Source organism: Rhipicephalus sanguineus, unplaced genomic scaffold (assembly GCF_013339695.2).
Source record: "Rhipicephalus sanguineus isolate Rsan-2018 unplaced genomic scaffold, BIME_Rsan_1.4 Seq943, whole genome shotgun sequence".
Taxonomy (NCBI): Eukaryota; Metazoa; Arthropoda; class Arachnida; order Ixodida; family Ixodidae; genus Rhipicephalus; species Rhipicephalus sanguineus.
In genome coordinates, this window is record NW_023616346.1 from 87,467 (window position 1) to 108,857 (window position 21,391).

The 21,391-nt window shown below is 42.7% G+C and overlaps 1 long non-coding RNA gene across 1 annotated transcript; it reads left to right on the plus strand.

The window, feature by feature from the left end:
* Window positions 1–8,925: 8,925 nt before the first annotated feature.
* LOC119378720 (uncharacterized) lies at window positions 8,926–19,580 on the plus strand. The gene is made up of 3 exons (XR_005181054.2): window positions 8,926–9,042; window positions 12,429–12,642; window positions 19,393–19,580. It is a non-coding gene; the product is annotated as an uncharacterized LOC119378720 (long non-coding RNA).
* Window positions 19,581–21,391: the final 1,811 nt, after the last annotated feature.

Genomic DNA, 21,391 nt, shown 5'->3' on the forward strand with positions numbered 1-21,391 from the left:
AGTATCTCTTATAATACGGATGACTTCCAGGAATTCATATCAACATGGTCGTCGCATACCTTCGCTGCGACTACGCGTTTTGCACCTCTGTTATTGCACGAAACTGTATTTTCCCAAACGGCAGTTCAGGAGGCCGTCGCGGAAAGAAATCCATTCGACATATCAACCGAGAGGGCGCACCTGGGCGCACTGCGATCGTCACTCGCCGACTCATTCGTCCACGGCTACCCCCTCAACGGCTAACCCTAACGCCGTACGCACGAAGCGAGACGGCGGGACCCTGCAGGAGCTGCTTTTTTCATACGCTCTACGTCTTCGAGGTGAGTGGTTGACTTCCCATCTATTCGCCTTTGTGGTTGTAGCTCGTGCCGCTAAAATCGATCTGTTGTCATATGCTCACGCTCAGCAATACCCGAGACGAGGCCGCCTCGAGTAAAGGCGGGGAAATGTACGGGTTACGCCGACGTTTTCGTTAAACTTTGATCCCCGCACTGCGCAGATATAATTAGTATGACTCTTACCCTTGCGGATTGTACTGTGCATGTTTTTTGAGGCGGAGTTCAAAGTGAGCGCACAAAATGCAGCATTTACGGGAAATCGCGGAATGATCGTGTAGGTCGTGTTTACAACTCGAGCTTGTGGTTTTCGTTTCGCGCTGATAACTTCGCCGCAGTTGTCGCGTTACGCTTTATTCTGCACCTGCGCAAGGAATTAAGGACAAGAATATTGCGATTGCCAGCAGTGTTCGGGCTTGTCAGTGCCGGAGCGCAGCCGCTCCATGTGTGTCTCCCTTAGTGCTGGCGCCGTTAGGTTAGCCTCTGTTTACGCTGCCGGTATGCCGCTGCGCCGAAAGACGAGACGATCTACCGTGAAATCGTGGCGCGCTGCAGCCTTCACGCGTGCGATCACCATCGGGCGAAAGTGCATCTTCTCCGCGGTGTCTGATAAAAGGCGAGCAGCCCGAGAAGGGAACTGTAAACTCAATGGGAACTCAAGCAACATGTAATTTTTTGCGGAAAGCTATTTAGAAACCAGGGCTCGTGAAACGCGCTGTCAGAAAATCTGCGTTTCCTAAATTAGGTTAGGACAAAATTTCCCCTGTAGAACGATGGTAGGATATTTACTTAAATTAAGTTTTACAAACTTTTACGCTTTAGTGGTTTTTTTATACTGCCTTTAATATGGGCAATATGGTCTATATTGGTGATTTTTTAATACAAAGATAACATTCAGTGATATATGATAGTTTGTATTAACTCATTGTCAGGAAGTTTTACTGTAGGTAAAAAATAATTTGAGATGTATATAGTGTGAAATAATGCGTACAGCTGGCGACAAATTTGCAAAAAAAGTTTGTTTTTGCACATGTTTGGTCGTAAATTTAGCATTGAGGTCGCCCTAGTAAAAATATGGTAAATAACTCATTTACTAGTAAGCTTCATTGGCTACTGAGTGAGAAAGCTTCATAAAATAATTTTTTGTTTTAAGCGAGAAAAATATTTTTGGAGTTGTGTTCTGCCAGTCTGTGTGCTTGCGCATGTTTACCTCGTAGCAATGCGTCCTAGCGGAAAGTACAAGCAGCACGGACATGCGGAAGGTTTAGACACGATAAGCAGCTTTGTCCGTGCTTATTTCAATGATCTACTAGTGCGTCTTAGCCTGAGCCAACGAGAAAGTCGAACCATACTAGAGTGCATGTGGTCGCCACATGCAGCTCTCCGCTGACGGCCCCATTAGTGTGCTTTTACAGCACCGGGACGTAATACCGATGTGTGGAACACCACGTTACCTATGCGCTAAGATTTAGAAGTGGGAAGGACACTACGATTAGGAAAAAGATCTTATAAAGATAAACACGATAAGATGCAGTCATGAACCAACACATTCATATTTAAGTGACCATGTTTTACCATTGACCATGTGTTGGTTCATAACTGCAACTTTTCACCATGCAACATATCCTTTTTTTACAGCGAAAGCTGTTATGAGATCATTTCACCGGCCGTTTTTGGCGCCGTAGTTGTCCGCCGCCGCCGCCGCCGCCGCTGCCGCCGCCGCCGCCGGTGTCCGTAACCAGTATCGCTCGAAATAAGAAAAAATTCCAGGATGGAACGAGGTTCGAACCTGGGCCCTCTGCGTGTGAGCCCAGTATTCAACCTCTGAGCCATGCCGGTGGTTGAAACTGCTTTGCAAAAAGGTCCTATACAGGCTTCGTGTCGGGAACGACCACATTAGCATATGCAATATAGCGTGGTAGAAGAGTAAAATAAGCACCAAGCGTCGCACAACGCGAATTTCTAAACCAGGCGTCACACAATGCGAATTGCGCAACGAGTAGGTTGTTGATTGCTTCCAACACATTACAAAGGTCTCTGCCATAATTCTTCGTCGTCATCAGGCACAGCATCAAAAAGTGCGCATAATGCCTTGCATGCGTTTAGCAGATAGCACGGCTCTCCGTAGAATGACGAAAAATGGCACAGTGCCTGCTGCCCTACTTCTCAAAATTACAATGATTTATAGCGTAGTGGGTTCCTCGCAAGTGCACTTGTATTGGTTGCCAAGGAAGCCCATAAGCGCATGATCCATTTCCTCCGGGTCTCAGTAAAGTTCTTCGCACCCCTCCCCCGTCTCTCTCCCACGTCAGCGTATGTTATACAGCATGACGGCAGAGGGAAATAGCGACCGGGCGTCACCCAGTGCAAATTACATAACTGGTGGGCCGTTTAAAGCTTCCAATCCATTACAAAGGGCTGAGCCGTAATTCTTCGTCGTCATCAGTCGTCGCGTCAACAAAAGTGCACATAATCCCTTACAGACGTGTAGCTGGTGCCTCGCTTCTCCGCAGAATGACGAATAATGGCTTAGTAGGCGCTTCCCAACTTCACGAAAATTTGATTTATGGCGTACTGGGTACCCTTCTAGTGTACTTGTATTGTAGCCCCAAGAGAGCTTACAACGGACTCTTGAAACGCCGCTCTTCCAGCTTTCGCTGTGACTGTGCTGCGGTTTCAGCGCAGGCCTGGCGTTTTTTATTTGATAGATCCTTTTCTTAATAATAGTGTTCTTCCCGCTTCTCAATCCTAGTGTATAGGTAATGTGCTGCTGCGCAAGCACACTATGCGAGCAGTCAGCGGACAGCTGCACGTGGTTAAACGCACGCGAAAAGTAGGGCTGGATTTCTTGTTTACTCAGGCTAACACTCAATAGTAAACCATTTAAATAGGCACGTACAAACCTGCTTATGTTGTGACAATTCCTCGTGTCTCGCCGCAGCTTGTACATGCCGCTGCACGCATTGCATATGTATAAACAACGCAGCACAGAACTGGCAGAACACTTAAAAATTTTCTTGCTTAAAACAAAAAATATATTATGAAGTTATTTAGTAACTGCGTTGTTTACCACTATATTGTACTAGGCACCACCTCAATGCTAAGTTTAGGACGATACATTGGGCAAAAACAACTTTTTTGCAACTTTGCGCCAGCTGTACACATCATTTCACACTATATCCTCACAACTATTTAACGCACAAAACGGCCTGAAATGGAATAACAACTCTGCTCCATATTCCGCATCACACGTGTACTGAATATCAAGTTTTACGAAGTTTAGGTGCCTGTGTAAGCTTGACTTTATGTCATGTATATGTACTTGAGGAATGAACAAAAGGGGACTAAAGGGCTCGTTCATTCGGACATCTTAGACAAACTAGCAGACAGTAAAGCCAAGAAAAGTATTGGTGACGTATTTGTAGCGCCACCAGCAGGGACCGAATATGGAAGCTTCAAATAATTGCATTCCGATGTCCTACCGATTGAGTTACGGCAACGGTCTTTCTCTCCTGGCCATTTATTGAGTGTATCTGTGATATCGGTCGAGGCTGCAGCACGTGTCTTTTTGTCCACTTTAATGTTTTGATTACTACAATAACATCCCTATAGCTTCCTGGGCTGATTGCCGTTGGTTCCATTACTGTACTTGAGGAAGACTTTTCGTTTCATGTAAAATCTGATGAGGCGCCCTCATTGGAGCGTCCACCATGAAAACATTCCCCAAAACGAAAAGTCTCTCAGGTACAATCGACCACAAAAATACGGGCCACACAAGTGTGTAATGAAATTGCCGTCTACACTGTCTAGGGGCGAGCCATCCGCTGTCGAGAGCATAGCTGTGGCCACGCTTCTCCAGAGCACATCTTGACAGCAGACTCACCACTAAACAGCGCAGATGGCAATTTTGGCACGTGCCCCATGGTCCATATATTTCGTGGCCGACTGTATGTGAATTATAGTGACATCACAAATCAGAATCCACCTAAACTTAGTGCATATTTAGTTCATTTTTCAATGAATCACTCCATTCCTTCGATGTATGAGTAACCGAAACAGGAGGCAAAAGTTCTCTACCTACCACAAACGAACACTTCACACCACCACGTGCATTTCAGTTTGAGCCATCGGTAAGTCAAAAGCATGAGTTGTCAATAGCTTATTCAGAATAAATGAAAAGCTGTAAGTTAGAATGACAGAAGCAAATGAAGTCTGATTTTCACTAAACTCAAAAAAAAGAAACAGCCTACCCACATTCTTCCTTCATAAGACAACCTGGCAGGAAGAAATCATGTCCAAGAACAATGCTCAAAAACAAGTATCTTGTGTTAATTTATCTCTCCCATATATATAGGTACCAGTGCAGTCATCAGCCGAATTTTAAAGAAAGATATAAATATCATCCTTCTACTGACCCCCAAAATCCATGCTACAGCATATACAGTAATACCTCGTTAATCCGCACTCGCATATCTCGAAAAATCAGCTAAGTCGAAATTTTCTCGGTACCGAACGATTTCTCATAGGTGCAATGTATTTATTGCCCTTCATCTCGAAGTATTTCCGTGCCCACTTCCGGTTATCTCAAAATCTCGAGTGAGAGTGGAACAAAAATTTTGTCGTTGAACCGTTTCACAAAATGCTAGCGGCAAAAATGTCTACGTTTCACAAGGCTCGCGCGAGGCTGCCGCGCTTTCGACGAAGTGGACACTGTTCCCGAAGTGAAGTCGGAACCTAGCGGCATCACGAGTTTGTCAAGCACCCCTGTGTCACGTCATGTGAAGCCATAGACGTGCACAGAGGAAGGCCTGCAAAATAGCATGGGTCGCACACGTCGTTTTGTTTACCGTCAGTGCGATTTCAGCATTTTATTTACGCAAGACACATCGCTCGCATTTTCTCGTCGTCGTGCGATGTGGTGAGGATAACGCCGCCAAAAGCCAAAGCAAGTCACTGGTGCGCAATGAAAGGTAGCACTAATCAAAGAAGCGGATTCGAGGCTCGAAGTTCCGGACGTCAAAACGGCGCTGATTGTGTGGTTGCACCGTGCGAGAGGAGCCCCTTCGAGTCACAACATTGACAGAGAAGGCCGATTCTCTGGACTTAGTGGTGGGCAACACTGATCTCGCCTGCAACATCGACTGGTTTGACCAATTAAGTGAAACAACTTGGCGTCACGCACGGTGATCGCGGCAGTGTCGACGCAGCTACTCCAGTGGGTGACGACATCAGCCGAGACAAGAAACGTGTTTTGCTTGATGCGAAAAGTGCAGCGGTGCGGATGATCGCCACATGCGGTGTGTTAAGCAACTCGAGAAAGCTTTGCTAGGTGCAAGTGTTACTGTGAGGCAGTGCCGAAAATACAAAGGCAGCGCCGAAAAACACAGCTGGTTGACAGCTCTGGTATGTCACTATTTTTCTTAAATTCTTTACAAAGAGCCAGTTAGGCCCTCCTGTTAAGAAAGTGGTGGGTAGTGATAACGTTTTTAGATACAGCTGGACTTCTTAATAGAATTTGCGCACTTTGCTTATCTCGAAAATCTGCTTACCTCGAAATTTTTTCTGGTTTTTACTACTTCGAGTTAACGAGTATACTGTAGAAGTAAAGGGGTTATCTACCAAACCAGTTTGTTCAGACTGTCAAGCAGGATACAGTGGGGAAAATAGAAAAAAAAAAACAGCAGGAGCATCATCACAACAATGATGTCAAAACCTACACTTCACAACGCGACGCCTTAGCCAAAACATTCAGAGTAGGCAAGCCACAAAATTGGTTTCTGAAGAAACTGAAACTAGCGACCGGAGACGTACCAGCAAATCAACTACTCTTTAAATCTTGGTAATTCAAAATTTCTAGAACAGTTCGAACCGCTCAAAATGAAACCTGCCACCATTTATATGCCTGCTCTTCACATACGCAAGATAGTGAGGCCACTAATGTGTACTGTCAGCCCTCTCCGACATCCTAGTCACATGAAGAAAAAAAAAGAAAAGAAAGCTTTATAAAGAAAAACGGCATGCAACACGGACACAAGAAAGAAGTCAGACACCACAAACGTGTTCTTTCTTGTGTCCGTGTTTGCACACCCCGTCATTTTAGAATGAATACTTACCAACTAGCTCAGCGCTCTGTTATTCTAAGTTTTATAAAGAAGTTGCGTTCTTTCTCTTCAGTTCTATTTGAAGTTTAAAAGGCGCGACCTACCATCTTCGTTCTCACTCCCTCTTTGAAAGGATCACAGTTGGTACCTAAAAATCCGGATTTAGATGAACCAACTTTTTTTTTTTTCAGTTAGAGACATTTCACTTTTAATCATTTCTGAGTGCACCATGATTTTCAGTGGAAAACATCATCTGCATTAGGAAATGAGTTTGCTTGCAAAGGGTTCTGTTGCAGTTCAGTATCAGAATTGCTAAGCACCGTTCAAAGGCCGACACTGTTTTGGTCTTTAGAACTGTGGTGTATCTCTTTAGAGCTGTTATTTACCTCTAAACTGATAAACCAACCAGCCAAACTGCCTTTAGAAGCAGTTTGGTTGGTTTATGAGCGCAAATAAATTTTAGGTGCCGAATGGTAAAGTTCCTTTCATCATTGCAGAAACAGCAGTCCTGCCTCTCTTCAATATCTGAAGAGCACATTATGCCATCAAGACAATGCTCACTGCTGAACAGCACCAACGTTAACAGCAAGCGGAAGAGTAAGGTATCTGCAGTTCAAGCAGTGCAAAGGTAACAACTCGACGTGGGTAATCTTTTGCTTGCCTGTATTTCCCAACCAAAACATTTGTATGCATTTAGGGCTTTTACGTTGTTATGCAACATTGTTGCATAACTAGTGCAGCTGATAAGCAGCTACAGCTGTGCCAAATTGTGCTGAGAGTGGTTTTTCCTGCTTTTCCTCTACCAAACAGCATTTTAGACAAAAAATGCTCCAAGCTTATACCATAGAGGCACAAAAGCTGGCCAACTCGTAAAATTTAATTGAAGACCTAAAGCATGCCATCATTTGTCCTGGTGATAAACTTGAGGGGTCATAGTCGTGAACATGCCGGTGCAATCCATAGCACCTGCAGGTTTAATTTTGTTGCGTTTCTCTCTGGCTGGAGTTTAGTGTGCTGATGCTGCGCAGCTATTTTTCTGGTGCTACTGTGATGGCGAGCCTGATAAAGAGGCTTTTCAGGTGAAAAAGCATCTTCGGGTAATGTTTCGTTGCAAATTGTTTAGCATAGTGGGATGACAGTGCAACATCATTGTACCCAACCCTGGCTTCAAGAAGCAAAAAAAAAAGGAAGCCTAACCACTGCTGCCTATGGTTTGCAATTTAAGGAGCTTTCATACAACACAATGCATAGTTTGTCAAGAATAAACTTTGCACATTACAGGTGAAGAAAACGTACTATATGCCCTCACTGTAACTATGGCTCAGTTGTGCGCATACTGAGGCATGGTCTGCATTCATAGTTACTCTTAAATCTTTTTGTTTTTATGTTTGCTTGCTTGAGGCATGCCTGATGTGTAAGCATGCTGCAAGTACAAATTCTAAAAATGGCTTTCCACCATGATATACACATGGAGAAGAGCACGCTATTAAAATGAATGAAAATAGCCTGTCATTAATTTCGAATCCGATGTTGACACAAATATAGCCTGACCTGCCACATATAGTATGTTGACTATTTTAGTTCATATTGAAACCGTATGGTAAGTCTACATCTCACACTGCCTCTGAAGTAGTTTTGTTGTGTCAATCAGCTTCTTTAATACATGAGTATGTGTACTGAAAGGTGACATGCTTGTTTCACCACTGCAACAGCTCTAAGATGATGATGTGTTTCAAAACGCATCGATATTCTGAAGTGAAACCACTTGAGAATATCTTGCCTTCCAACTTTCTTACACATAATTCCATCGTCAAAGCACACTCCATGTGGTGCTTGGCTGCCTTGAATAAGTGTGCATCTATTAGCTACAATTGACTTGTTTGTTGTAACATGCATTCATAGTTTTCCATATGTGTCTAGTTACCCTTTGTTCAACAAAAAGATAGAATAAAGCAGAAAATGGCAGGTTAACTAGCAGAACTAGTCATAGCACAAGTGTGGTTGGAAAGAGAATATGGTAACCATAACAGGGGAAGCCTGTGTGGATACTTGGTTACAAATAGCAATACAATATGTATTGTGTTTCTACTTGAAAAAAAAAGTTAATATTGTTGCTTTAAAATGTAAAACAATAAAAGAAAATCAGATGGCTATAGTTGCTTCTTCTTGCATTCAGGTGTGAGGAAGACATGCTTTTCATAGCACAGGCAGCTCTGCTCCCACTTTTGAAGGAAAGTGGGTACCTTTGATCATTTAATGAGTACTACCACACAGGCTGCTGTACTATGGGGCTCTGGCAGCAGTTATCCGTAGTGTGATGTCTGAAGGTGTGCACCAACTTCGAGTTTCCACTAACTCTCCCAAGTAACCCATTTGTTACAGTGGCAAGATGAAATGTTTGTTTGATTAACCCTATTTCTAGACAAAGGAAATGTAAGTTGTGTAGCCATTGTTTGAGCTTATGGTGGTGTTGTTTTGCGACAGGTGTTCCTTCTAGATCGGATGGAGCTTGGAAGTACTTCAAGAGGTTGTAGCTCAGGTGCCCATGAGCCAAAGGGCCTTCATTGTTGAAAAAGATGTGTCGCCGGCAGACGCTGCTGTGCAAGGTATGCCAAAATTGCTTTTAACGTGCAGTTCTTGACATAAAAAAGGTACATTGCAAAAAAAAGCAGGACAAGGAATGCATATGCCCACCAAGAGATGTGTGGGCTCTGTATTTTGTGGTCACGCGTCTTGTTTTTTTTTTGGTTACCTCACCAAGCAAAAAAGGCAGTCATTATTGCAGTGCTTTTTTTTATGGCATCAGGCTAATTGTGGGCTATGAGTACTTCCATATTACGGTTCGGGATCTCGTGTGACAATTTTTTACCCGAGTTGGTTATGCGTAATAATGGACCTTCTCCATCTTGCTTACGTGGCCATACTACAGTTCAAATTCAAATTCAAATTCAAATTCTTTATTTTTTCCAAATACATTTGGAATGGCAGTAACACATGCAGTTTGCGTGGCAGGCTTTGTCATTAAAGTGTTGTGTATTCACTGAACTGCATGCAGCTTAGCTGAAGAAATTTAGTTGTAGTCTGGGAATCGTACCCCATCACTACCAGCCGGCTCAGTGCCCTATTGGTTTTGTCGCTTGTCTGCTGACCTGAAAGACGTGGGTTCTATTCCGCTGTGATGGTCGCAATTTGATGAAGGTTAAATGCTAGCGGTTCATGTACTTTGTGATGTCAGTGTACATTAAAGGACCCCAGCTGGTCGAAATGATCTGACCCTTCCACTACGGCGTCTCTCATAGCTTCAGTCACTTTGATACATTAAACCCTACAAACCATACCCATCCCCACTGCATTTGTGGATGAACTGGTTCTACCATCTGGGCTGTCCTGCTATCTAGGCAACAGCTGTGTGAAGATAAGTTGACGGATGATTTTAAACGATGTCAGTGATTTTGGACAAGTGATTGGCTCCAACTAGTAAGCTAGTGCACACCTTTGCTCCTAATATATATCTAATATAAATTAATCAAACTAATTATCTAGTGCAGACATTGTTTGTTGAGGAGGTAAATGAGGCCAGCATGGTAGAGAGGGGCACCATCAATTGTTCAGGTTCGTGAACTTCAAAATTTTATTTAAAAAGAAACGCATTCTTTTCTCCTGTAGCAGTCATGCATTCCATTGGTGACCATTGATTGGGCCTTTATCTTCAGGTTGTCTCAAATACACAAGAGTTATGAAGCATTGAGTCAGTTAAATTAACATGGATTAGTATTAAGTATGGATTGGGGTCACTTGGGAGTGACAAGTAGAGTGACTGCAGGATAGTTCTTAGGCGATAATCTTAGTTATTATACATAGAATGCCCGTTTGTGTCATGTTTATTAAGTATATATATTTAATAGGTTGTTAAACCTGTGCACTGACCTTTGCTATTGTGCTCTGTCAAGAAAGCCTGTCTTTGGCATGGTCTCAATATCCTAATGTGACATAATGCATACTATTACAAAAAGCTGTTGCATGCATTGATGTTGAGAGCTTGCAAGCAGCCACCTTGTCTTGTAGGGGTGTGCGAATATTAAAAAAATTCGAAGAACAAATCGCACAATCTTCATGCCGAATCGAATGGTGTGTTTTCGAAGTACCAAATATTTTCGAATAATTTCAAATAATCAGCATGGACGGAAAACACCGCAGTAACTATGCATTGCAACTGCCAGGGGTCATTTTTACGATTGAATTACCAAGGGACATGCAGCTTCAGCTTTTAACGGTCTATCGACACTATTGATCATCGGATAAAGGCGTTTTTGCTAAAAACTGCAGTGTCACAGAAGTGAACGTGCCGCCAACCCACTATCATCACCATGAGATTGGTCATGAGATGGTGGGGAATACGGCTGCATTCAGATGCAGAAGTGCAATTTTTGTACGTGTTACATGACTGACAACAGACACAAGTGTTATCTTGCTGTAGTCTGCTCTTGCAGATGCAGTATTCAACCATGATATTTAGCTGTCTTTGGTGCCAAGGCCCATGAAGTGAAAACCAGTTTAGGTTAGCTGCATAGGTGATGTTCAGTTCATTATTGCTTGATTCTTATGCCACACTTCAGTTTTAATAAAAGGCTGATGACAAAGTGGCACCTTGAATAATGTAGTGACTGCGGTATTTCATTGCATAGCTACAAAATCTCGTGAATGCTCTAGTTGCTGATGCATACGCGCTTACCTGAGTTTACATAATTGTAGTAGTTTTCGTCGGTTAAAAGTAATTGTAACGTTCTTTCGTTTGTGAATATTTCTTAAATTAAATGTTATGAAATTTCAGAGCTGTTTTGAAAATGGTTGCCTTACTATTCGAATAGTATTCGATTGCGTTCTAAAATTCGCTATTCGTACATTCCTATTGTCTTGTGTTCGGCAAATTTGGCAGATTTTTAACGTGACAGTTTATTTCAGCAGAAGCATTTGCTTTCACACAACAGCGGCTTTTCTTGCACACTTTCAAGCCGACATCCAATTGTCATTAATAATTACTAAATGTAACGTGGTTTACATGACAGGTTGCAATAGCGATCACATTTTGTGTACAAAATTGGAAAGCCCTTATTCTCTTCAGGGAGAACTCGTTATGAATCTGACAGTGCGAGTGATCTGCTCACGTTGGCTAGTGAAGTATTTCTAAAGCCCAGATGCCCTTGCTTTCATTATTTGGTTACATACTTTTTACTAAGACACTTGTTCTAAACATGCTGGATTTTTAAAAGTACTTCTGGTGTTTTCATGGATATACTTATTATTCACATTGCAGTAGAAGGCACGAAAATAATGTTGAAAAGTGGTGCTCTTTAAACATTCGCATGGATTAAATCAAAACACAGTACAGCGAATTTCATGCTCTGTGGGAATAGATTTTATGCGAAGCAGTCAGTGAGAAGCTGCCCATGCTGCATTTTTTTACTCTTTGAGCCAAGCATTACTAGGCTGATTGACGTCTTTGTGTAAACTGAGTAGTTGTCGGCATATCGAGTACTTACCAGGCATGTTGAGTGCACTGATGTCTAAGGAGTAGCTTATGTTATGACGCAATGTCGGCACTCACGTTAAAAGCACAGACATCAGGTTTATCAAAATGAGGTGCACGCCACCAGGGTTCAAATCCATCCCAAACTGGTATTTATCGTTTCCTTTCATTGGGATTTTTTTTTCTCTGAGAAGCCGTTCACACCAGCAACATATTTGCTGTGCCGCGGTCTCCTTAGTGCTATCACGTTAAGATCACCAAAGTGCATTCTTGCCTTTCCTAGGTTAACAAACCATGAATCATGTGGGGCACATACCCACATTCCACAGGCCGTGGTGTGCAGGTATGGCCACACATGACTACGGGAAGGGGTTTCATGACATATTGGACAGGCATATCACATTCATGTGTATGGGCCACAACACTGAAGTTGCGATGTCGCACTCACCATTGATGTTCTTTTAGGTGCTGCTTCTATTGTTCTTGCGCCAACTGTCACCCATCACGCGGGCACCACTACGACTGGTTTTGCCACAAGCGCCTTGGTGTCCTGATGTCGCAGGGAATTGTTGTGTGACCACATCGTCAGCAAAGTATGAAGCATCATCATTTCCACCTCATCCCCCCTCGCAATTCTGGATGGTGCAGCGTTCTCTATTCAGCAAGATGGAACAGTCAGGTGACCAAGCAGCTCATAAGCACACTTATTTCTTCGATGCATGGGGCCTTGGCACTGCAGTTACGATGCCATGCTTATTGTTGATGTTCTTCCAGGTTAGTGCCATAGGTCGGCAAACTCACTCATGTGTCGACTCACTCAGACTCATATTGAGACGTGAGTCCGAGTGAGTCTGTAGAGTAAATTTTGCAAGTCTGAGTCCGAATGAGTTTGGTTGAGAAAAATTATAGTGAGTCTGAGCGCGAGTGAGTCCGGTTGAGGAAAATTTTGGTGAGTTTGAGTCTGAGTGAGCCCTAAGGGCAAAATATATTATATGAGTGAGTCTGAGTGAGCTTCACATTTTTTGCCGACCTATGGTCAGTAGGAAACACACCGGTACCATGAAGACGATGTTTCCCTTGTTGTGGTGTTGTTGCTATTGAATTGTTTGAAATGTGCTCGTGCTGCCTTTTTATTTTTTCAAATTAAACATTTGCTTTGCATAGCATGGTTACAACGTGAAGGTTATACAGAAGAGGCTCCCATGGTCAGGAGAAAGTGCTGGTACTCTTTGTACATCATTACTAGATACAAATTACCAAATACCTTGATGTACCTTTGACTTCTCCTACTTCTCAGTAGCGACGTTGAATCAAACCCTAAGCCTAGGACTGAGGCACAGATGGACAAATTAAACAATTTGACTTTTTCTGTCCCACATTTGTAAACTAGCTGCAATACAGTCCTGGAATCATTGAATAGGTTCCTTAACATTCGTATTACCCTGGAAAATGACTTGGACACAACATGTTGCTGAATTAGAATCGAAAATCGCATCAGTGCCGTCTGCACAGCCATTATTAACGCCTAATTTAGAAACATCTAATGTGTAAGAAGACATCTGATGTTATTTTTTATGGTGTTCCAGATAGGGACAATGAAATTTGCATGTCTTTAGGGCAACTCGTGAGTGAATTTTGTTCCACTAGGCTTAGTGTCGTACAGTAGCCAACCATTCATTCGGACTCGTTGGGAATCACATAAGTTAGACGAAAAAAAAGGATTTGCTAGAGAAAAAAAACACCCTTATTAGCCCAGTGGCTGGAAAAAACTTGTCAATGTACGTCTGTACACACACACACACACTCGCAAACAATTCAGCTTGTATTTCAGCCATTATTTGGCCATCGCTGTAGGCTGTCACTAGCGCTGCGTTAAATTCGCATTTGATTGCTATGGTGAGGGCGGCGCGTCATCATCGGAGTCACTGTCCACCTGCGCTGGTTCGAGAACCCGACGCGTCATCTCATCATTGTCCAGCTCGGTGAAAACTTCCAAGCAACTTCGGAGTGAGGTTGGCCACCTTCCACCTGATGAATAATCGCTGCTTTTTTGCACCATCAGCAGTGTCTTACAGTTGCCACGTTTATTCATTAGCCCTGACCACGCAGATGAACGGGTGGCGTCAGAGCCATCCCAGCAGATCAGGCCTCACACACCAAGCAACAAATGAGAGAGTGAGACGCAGATGAGGTCTAGCCGCAGAAACAACAGAAAACGCAAACCCTAAATGCCAAAAGGGAACGATGTTGGGCTAGTTGGTGTTGCAGTGCTCGTGCCGTCATTCTCTCTTTGTCCGTCTTGTGAGTGTTGTCATTCACTTCAGACATCAAATTGATCAAAACCATGAAACGCCACACCACAGCCGTGGCCACACACACCGAGCCAGTGCCAACCGAGCTGACACCGAGCGTGGCTTGGCGTGCGGTTTGGCCGTTGTAGCCATTCAGTGAATACTTGACTGGCTAAAACCAAAAGGCAACCATTACACATAGCCAACAAACAGAGCCTTCGACATCGGCAAATGCAATTTCTGCCTGGATTTTGACGCTGGCACGACCTCCAGCCGTAGCCAATGCAAACCTCGAGTGCTGGCAGCATAGTAAAAGTACTGTAAACATTGCTGACATCTTGTCATTGCGTTTGACGGCGTACCCAAACAGCCAGCAGGAGTCCGAAAAATCAAACAGCGCACAGTGGAGCATCCAATTTTCAGTTGAGAGTCTGCATTACTCCAGTGGGACGATTTGCGGTGCCGCGAAGGTGTTCGAATAAACAGCGACTATACTTTCGATTCTGAGAGTGCATTGTTTGGGCCACTTTTCAACTAGTAAGATAAGGCCTATCATTGCCAACTTGTACAACGATAAATAAGTTGAATCTGTGAGGAGCAACAGCTTCAAGCTCAAGAACACAAGCTTCGGCGCCTCTCATGATTATTCCGAGGCCGTCCAGACTAATACTTGTGCACACAGGCACTTTTGAACGGCCGTTCATTCGATGGCCATCGAAACACCACAACTCTATTCACTCGATGGAGTTGTCGCGCTTCTACACAGCAGTTTTGAAGGGCTGTTTCTCTCAAAGATTGCATGGCGCTGTGGATATTTATTTCGTATTCATGTCTTCGACAGTTAAATAATAAAATCTGCTTAAAAGCACAGATATGTCTGTTGTTTTTGTTTAAACATTTTAATAAATTGTTTATTCGTAGTTATGAATACATATTTAATTTTTTAGGTTGTTGAGCACCGAAACTGTGGTGAACGATACACGGCAAGACGACATGATGAAGACAAGCACGTTGCTGTTGAAAATATGTGCAGTTCGCACATTTGATTAAATAACGCTCACACGTACAACTGGTTAGATTTATTGTTTCTAATCGAGAGTACGAGCACACTGTGAACGAGAGGGCGTGTTTGCGCTGTTTCCGCTTGCGCCACTGAATGCTTATCGAAATTTCAATAGAGTTGTGGTGTGCTTCGCTGGCTCGATAGACTATTGACTCGACGGCCTTTGAAACATCCCGTGTAGCATCTCATGCTTGACCACTGAGTCGGTGGACTACCGGTTGGAAGCTCTTTCAAATGCCCATGTGACACGGGTATAAACTCTGTCACTTAGGCACTACACAAAATCAGTAAGGAGAGACGGTGGCTGCATTTGCCTTACCTTTAATAAGCATTACAATAACAATGTGTGGGACAATGCCTATATGTGGGACAATGAGGCTGGTCACATTGTTTGTCTCTCTCAACACTCCACGGAAGATAGACGTTCTTCTATTCTGATCTCGGGTCAGACCTCAGTTTCACATCACTCAAAATCCTCAATCACTAAAACCGATAAATCCCTTTTTTCTTGTGCACTGACATCAGACGTGCCATGTCAAAGAGTACCAAAATATTTTGCTAATTGACTCATGTTGCACATCATTAATAGCATGGCTCACTGATGTTGTTCTGAAGAACTTGGTGTTTGTCAGCAAAACACATTACAATATATTTCGATGGGATAGATCAAATTGCAGAGGACGTGGCGTAATCTTGGTGATAAATGATGACTTGTTGTCGATGCCGTTAATTATTAGTTCATTTCTTTAATGTGTGTGTTTCTTTAAAATTCTGTTCAATTGATGCAATTATTGGTGTTATCTACAGTCCTCCTAGTGTGAATTATTTTTTTTAGAATTTCATCGACTTCTGTGTGAAATATGTACACATTTCCCTAACTCTACTGTGTTCATATTCTGTCATATTCAGAGATTTTACTTTCCCTAATATATACTGGTTCACTCAATCCTTCACAGCAATTAAGTGAGAGCGAAGCTCATATGTTTCTTTAGTCGTGTCTTGATTTTTTACTATCGCAACCTATCACTAATCTCACATGTCACACATCAAGCACCGCCAACATTATTGACCTTGTAGTAACAAATAATCCTGATGTTTTTTCAGACATAATTAATTTAGAAGGCATTTCGGATCATGACGTAATAACAGGATGCATTATCGGTTCATTTAACGAAAAAGGAAATTGCTGCTAAACAAATCAGGTGTTGCAGCAGAGCTGACATAATTAACTGAATTGGATTGTTTCTCTGCTAAGTTCATTATACGTTAAACCCCAGATTATTATTATTATTATTAAGTTCATTATTCCTTGCACACTGTCGAGCAGAATTGGAATTTGTTTTAAAATAATCTCTCTAAACTTAGCCATGAATTCATGCCTCTCATGTCCAATAGATGTAGCAGCAGCACACCATGGTTTAATCAGAAGTTGCGGCGGATGAATACCTAGAAAAAGTGATATTACCAGCAGACAGTAAAAAGCAGTCTTTTAAACGAGTGGGAAAAGTATAAATGTGGCAAAGAGTCTCTCCTAAAGTACACTCAGCATCACTTTTTTAGTTGTGACATGTCCTCTCTGTCAACCAACAACCCTCGTAAATTCTGGCACATTGTAAACCTTAGCTTTCACCTTGCCATCTTGCTTAGAGATAATAGCAGTGTCATCACTGATGTATGGGATTGTGCTCAGATTTTAATGACTCATTCTAATTAGTTTTTGGCAATCAAGATGTAAGCTTATTTCTTGAATTGAATACATTTCATGACATTTGCACCCCTGAAATAGTTCCTGATGAAGCGGATTTTAGCTTTGCTAAACAACTTTAAAATTACTAGTAGTTTGCATCACCTCGGCTTTAACAATAATTTGCTTAAAAGTACATCACAAAGCATTTGTTCTGTCTTGTCCTGTGTTTTCGCCATCATTATCAAATTCCTTATGACTGGCATTTAGTCAGGGTAATGCCTATATTCAAGTCAGGTGAACATTCCTCCCCACTTCACTATCGAGCCATTTCATTAACAAGCACATTTTGCAAACTTCTCACGAATGTCGGTCACAGCCAAGTAATTAACTACGTCGAAGATCATAACATTATTTTCAAATATCAGCACAGCTTTTGTAAGGGTTTTTCATGTGACACTCAACCTGCTGGCCTTCTTAACCACTTTCATTTGTTGCTTGAGGTGGGCGCCCAGGCTGACGCAGTATTTCCAGATTTTTCTAAGGCTCTTGATTAGGTTCTTCACCATCGAATTTACTAACACAGCTTAACATTCATCCTAATGTGGTCATCTAGATTAAAGACTTTCTTTCTTCCAGAACTTTGTTCACCTATGTTATAATTCTAACTCTCATTCTGCTTATATAGCATGTGGTGTATCCCAAGGAAGTGTGCTCAGTCCTCTGCTTTTTCTAATCTGCATTAATGATGTACCTGCCTGTGTAAAATCTAGTGTTCAACACTTCGCTGATGACTGTGTGATTTACCGTAACATTACCAATCACACTGGCCTGCAATCCCTACAAACTGACCTTCAGTTCTGATTGGAAACAAAACATGTGTCTTTCACTGGTCATGTAGCTCGCATTCCAACCGCTTACGTCCTCAATAGCAATACTGCAGAACTAACAATATGCAGAAGGCTCTCGATAATTCAAACTCGCGGGGACCCCCCAATTTTGTTTGAATTACCAGAAGTTCAAAAAGCAAGTGTTTACAGCCTGAGAACAGTCAGTCGACAGGCATTTGTGAACAAGTAAATACAAGTGCGCCAAGCGTGGGGGGTGGGGGCGGAGCCACTTGAGTGAGAGTTGATTACATCATTACAAAGTGGTGTTGAGATGCAAAAAAAAGAGCATGTTGGATTGTTGCTGTGGTGCTTCCATGGGATTGCCATTCAGACATAACGGGGGAAAAAACGGTGCAAAATTATGACAAGACACAAGACGAAGAAGGCACAACAGTGCTGGCTTACAACTGATCTTATTTTTCGACGTGTGGGCACATATATACCATGACAGTCAAAAAATAGGGAATTTTCAAAATGAAGTAACATGGTTGGTGCCCCTATCTCTAGTCAACATGCATCACCGCTGAGCACCACACGTGCTGTACATATCACCGACTGTTAAAAAATATTTTTTTTGTGTGTGAAAGCATCAGAGATAGCATGCTGACACAGTTAGTTTCTATACGTTCTGTTTCTGCAGCTTCAATTATTTCTCTGGTTGTATGATCTTTGTTTTTTTTTGCTATAACTGTTTCTGAAAAGGTTAGTTTGCAGCCACAATCCCTGCAGTGGAGGCCTAGATGGCCACTAATCACACTGTTTATGTTGTAGTTATGCTCTGTTAGTCATTCATTAAGGCATCTTCCTGTTTGCCCTATATATTTTCCTAAACAGGACAGTGGGATTGAATAGACGACCAAACCAAACCAAGGTGAATAGACATTACAAAGTAAACGAAACAGGAAGGCAGCAGCCTCAGTTGTGTTCCATAAAGCATGTAAACCTATTTGTAAACTGTATTGAAGGCTTCATCTATTCAATCCCACTCTTGTGTGGAAGAAAATATATAGGGCAGAGAGGAAGACGCCTTAATGAGCAACTAAGAAAGTGACAAGGGCGTAAGATACAAATCATAACATGTATGTCATGTACGGTTTGATTCACATTCCACAGTCTTGGGACGCTTGCAGTCGTTTCGTTAAATAGATATGTACCAAAATTATTATGGCGTGGAATGACTATGATGAACAATAATTACAGGAGGAACATGAATGCCTTCATTTGCCTCGAAAACAAAGAATGCGGTCTATGCAGCTCCTTGCTGACTGCTTTGCATTACATCGGTTCCCACAATGTGTGGAATCTGCCAAATTTTCGTGTGAAGTTCTACACTTTAGCTGCAGATTGAGGTTTCATGTATTATTTTCCATACATTTGCACTATATAATGGCAGCGTAATGTACTCATAAAACTGCTAAATGAGCTCGCACTATTTTGCTGTTGTACTTGCCTGGTGTGATGTGATTGTACTAACACGATATCTTTTTCTTTTCTTTTTCAGTGAACAAATCTGCGCAATACTGTTGCATGGTGGAAATCATACAGGTACCATGGGTGTTAAGAAGTTTTGATATTTTTTCCATGGGTGTTATAAATTCCAGATGTAAAGATAATTAAATGAAATAAAGCTTCTCTGACAATTTTTATTTACACAATATGTCGAACGACTGTGATGTATTTTGTTTTATATTTCTAGGACAATAAAGTTTGATTTCAGTGATAAAACTTGACCTTGTCGGTTTTTAGGCAAGCGAATTCACTTCATATATTCTTCGCGCTTGTTTTTTACATGTACAGGGGTGGTCAAAAATTCCCAGGCCATGCTGCCATAGGATTACGTGGGATAGCGGTCTGCGAAATTTTGACTACCCCCGTATCTGCCGAAGATACATTTGTTTTTTACGTATGCCTAATGTTGAACTTACAGAAAACACATTATTTGTTTACGTCCATTTAGTACTGGCATTACGAATAATGTGTGAAAAATGGTCCACGTAACAGAAAAGACATTAGTTTTTTACGTCCATTTAGTATTGGCATCACGAATAATGTGTGAGAAATGGTCCACGTAACAGCTCTCGTTCCGTGGCAGCTGTTGCTTCATTTCTTCATTGCGGAGCGCTTCATAATAACATGAACGGGCTTTACGTGCCATGGCTAATCACAGGTCTCACGTGTTCGGAATACGAAAAGTGGTCGGCAGCATTTTACCTACAGGTTTTTCCGTATTCAAGAGCCTTTTTGTTTAAGAGTGGAGGATATTTTGAGTGGCGCAATCGGCTGCCGTGGAGAGGCCCATTTTATGCAGAAAATAGCGGCGGCGCTGCAGTCGACTACTCTTGAAAGCGTCCCCCGTACTCGCAGGCGGCTGCTTGCCGGTGCGTTTCAGAGGCGACGAGATAGAACAAAAAGAACGTAGAAATGGACGCTCCATCGCAACTGCACTACACTAACGTGCCGGCTACAACTAAAATGCGCCGTGAGAGCACCTGGCAAACTCGAGTTTTTAAAATTTTCTTTTTCTTTCCTTTTTTCTTTTTTGTACGATGCGCGAAGTGATTGTAACTTTTCGTGCTGTGCTGAATCGCTACAATAATGTAGTTCTAGAAACGCTGTTGCTGACCTGCCGTTTCTTGAAATTTGCTCTAAGCATTGGCAGTCCAATGGGACCGCGACGCAGCGGAGAGACTTGGTCTTTCTGTTCCGACGTAGGAGCCGCCCGCAACGTGCTAGGGCGCGTTCCGAGGTACCGAAATAAAGTTCATTTATCTATCATCCATCCATTGCTTCAACTTGCACGCAACGTATACACCGTTAAGCTTAGGGAATTCACGCACTGCCCATGACGTCAATGGAACGGCGAGCTTGTGCAGGTCGTCAACGGAGGCGCCTTGCTCAGAAGCAACGCCCTCGACCGCACCCCCATTTCACCGCCTTCTTTCGCAGTAGGGACTGACGAACATTCGTCGGGCGACATCGTTTCTTTTCACTTTGATCGTCAGACGCAAGCTGACACCGTTTTGTCGGAGGCCGCGGTGCCAGTGTTTCCTTGGCGAGATATGACGGTGCATTCGGTAAAATTGTCGGCACCGCGTCAGGTCGAACAGACGGCTTTTCTCTCGGCACTCGAACTTACGCTTTGTTAATTACATGCACGAAGTCTCTTTCGATGAAGTGAGGCTCAAACTGATATTTCACACACAGCGCAATCGGCACCGAGAGGCTTGTCAAGTAGGCACAAATTTCTTTCCCACGCAAGTTATCGCTCTTTATTATTGGGAGTAGGCTGCATTGATGCGCGCTTTCTCTGCACATCGAGACACACTAATTTGGAGCTTTAAAAAGGGATATCTTGCGGCCTTGGTTCATGCGGGCGTACACAGTCTTGCACCCGGGCGCGTAGCAGTGATTTAAACGCTGCTCTCGTTTTTTTTTTTGCAATTAGGTCACTGATGCGCTGTGCAACTCGCAGACGCGAACGCCAGCGAGTCGTAGCATGC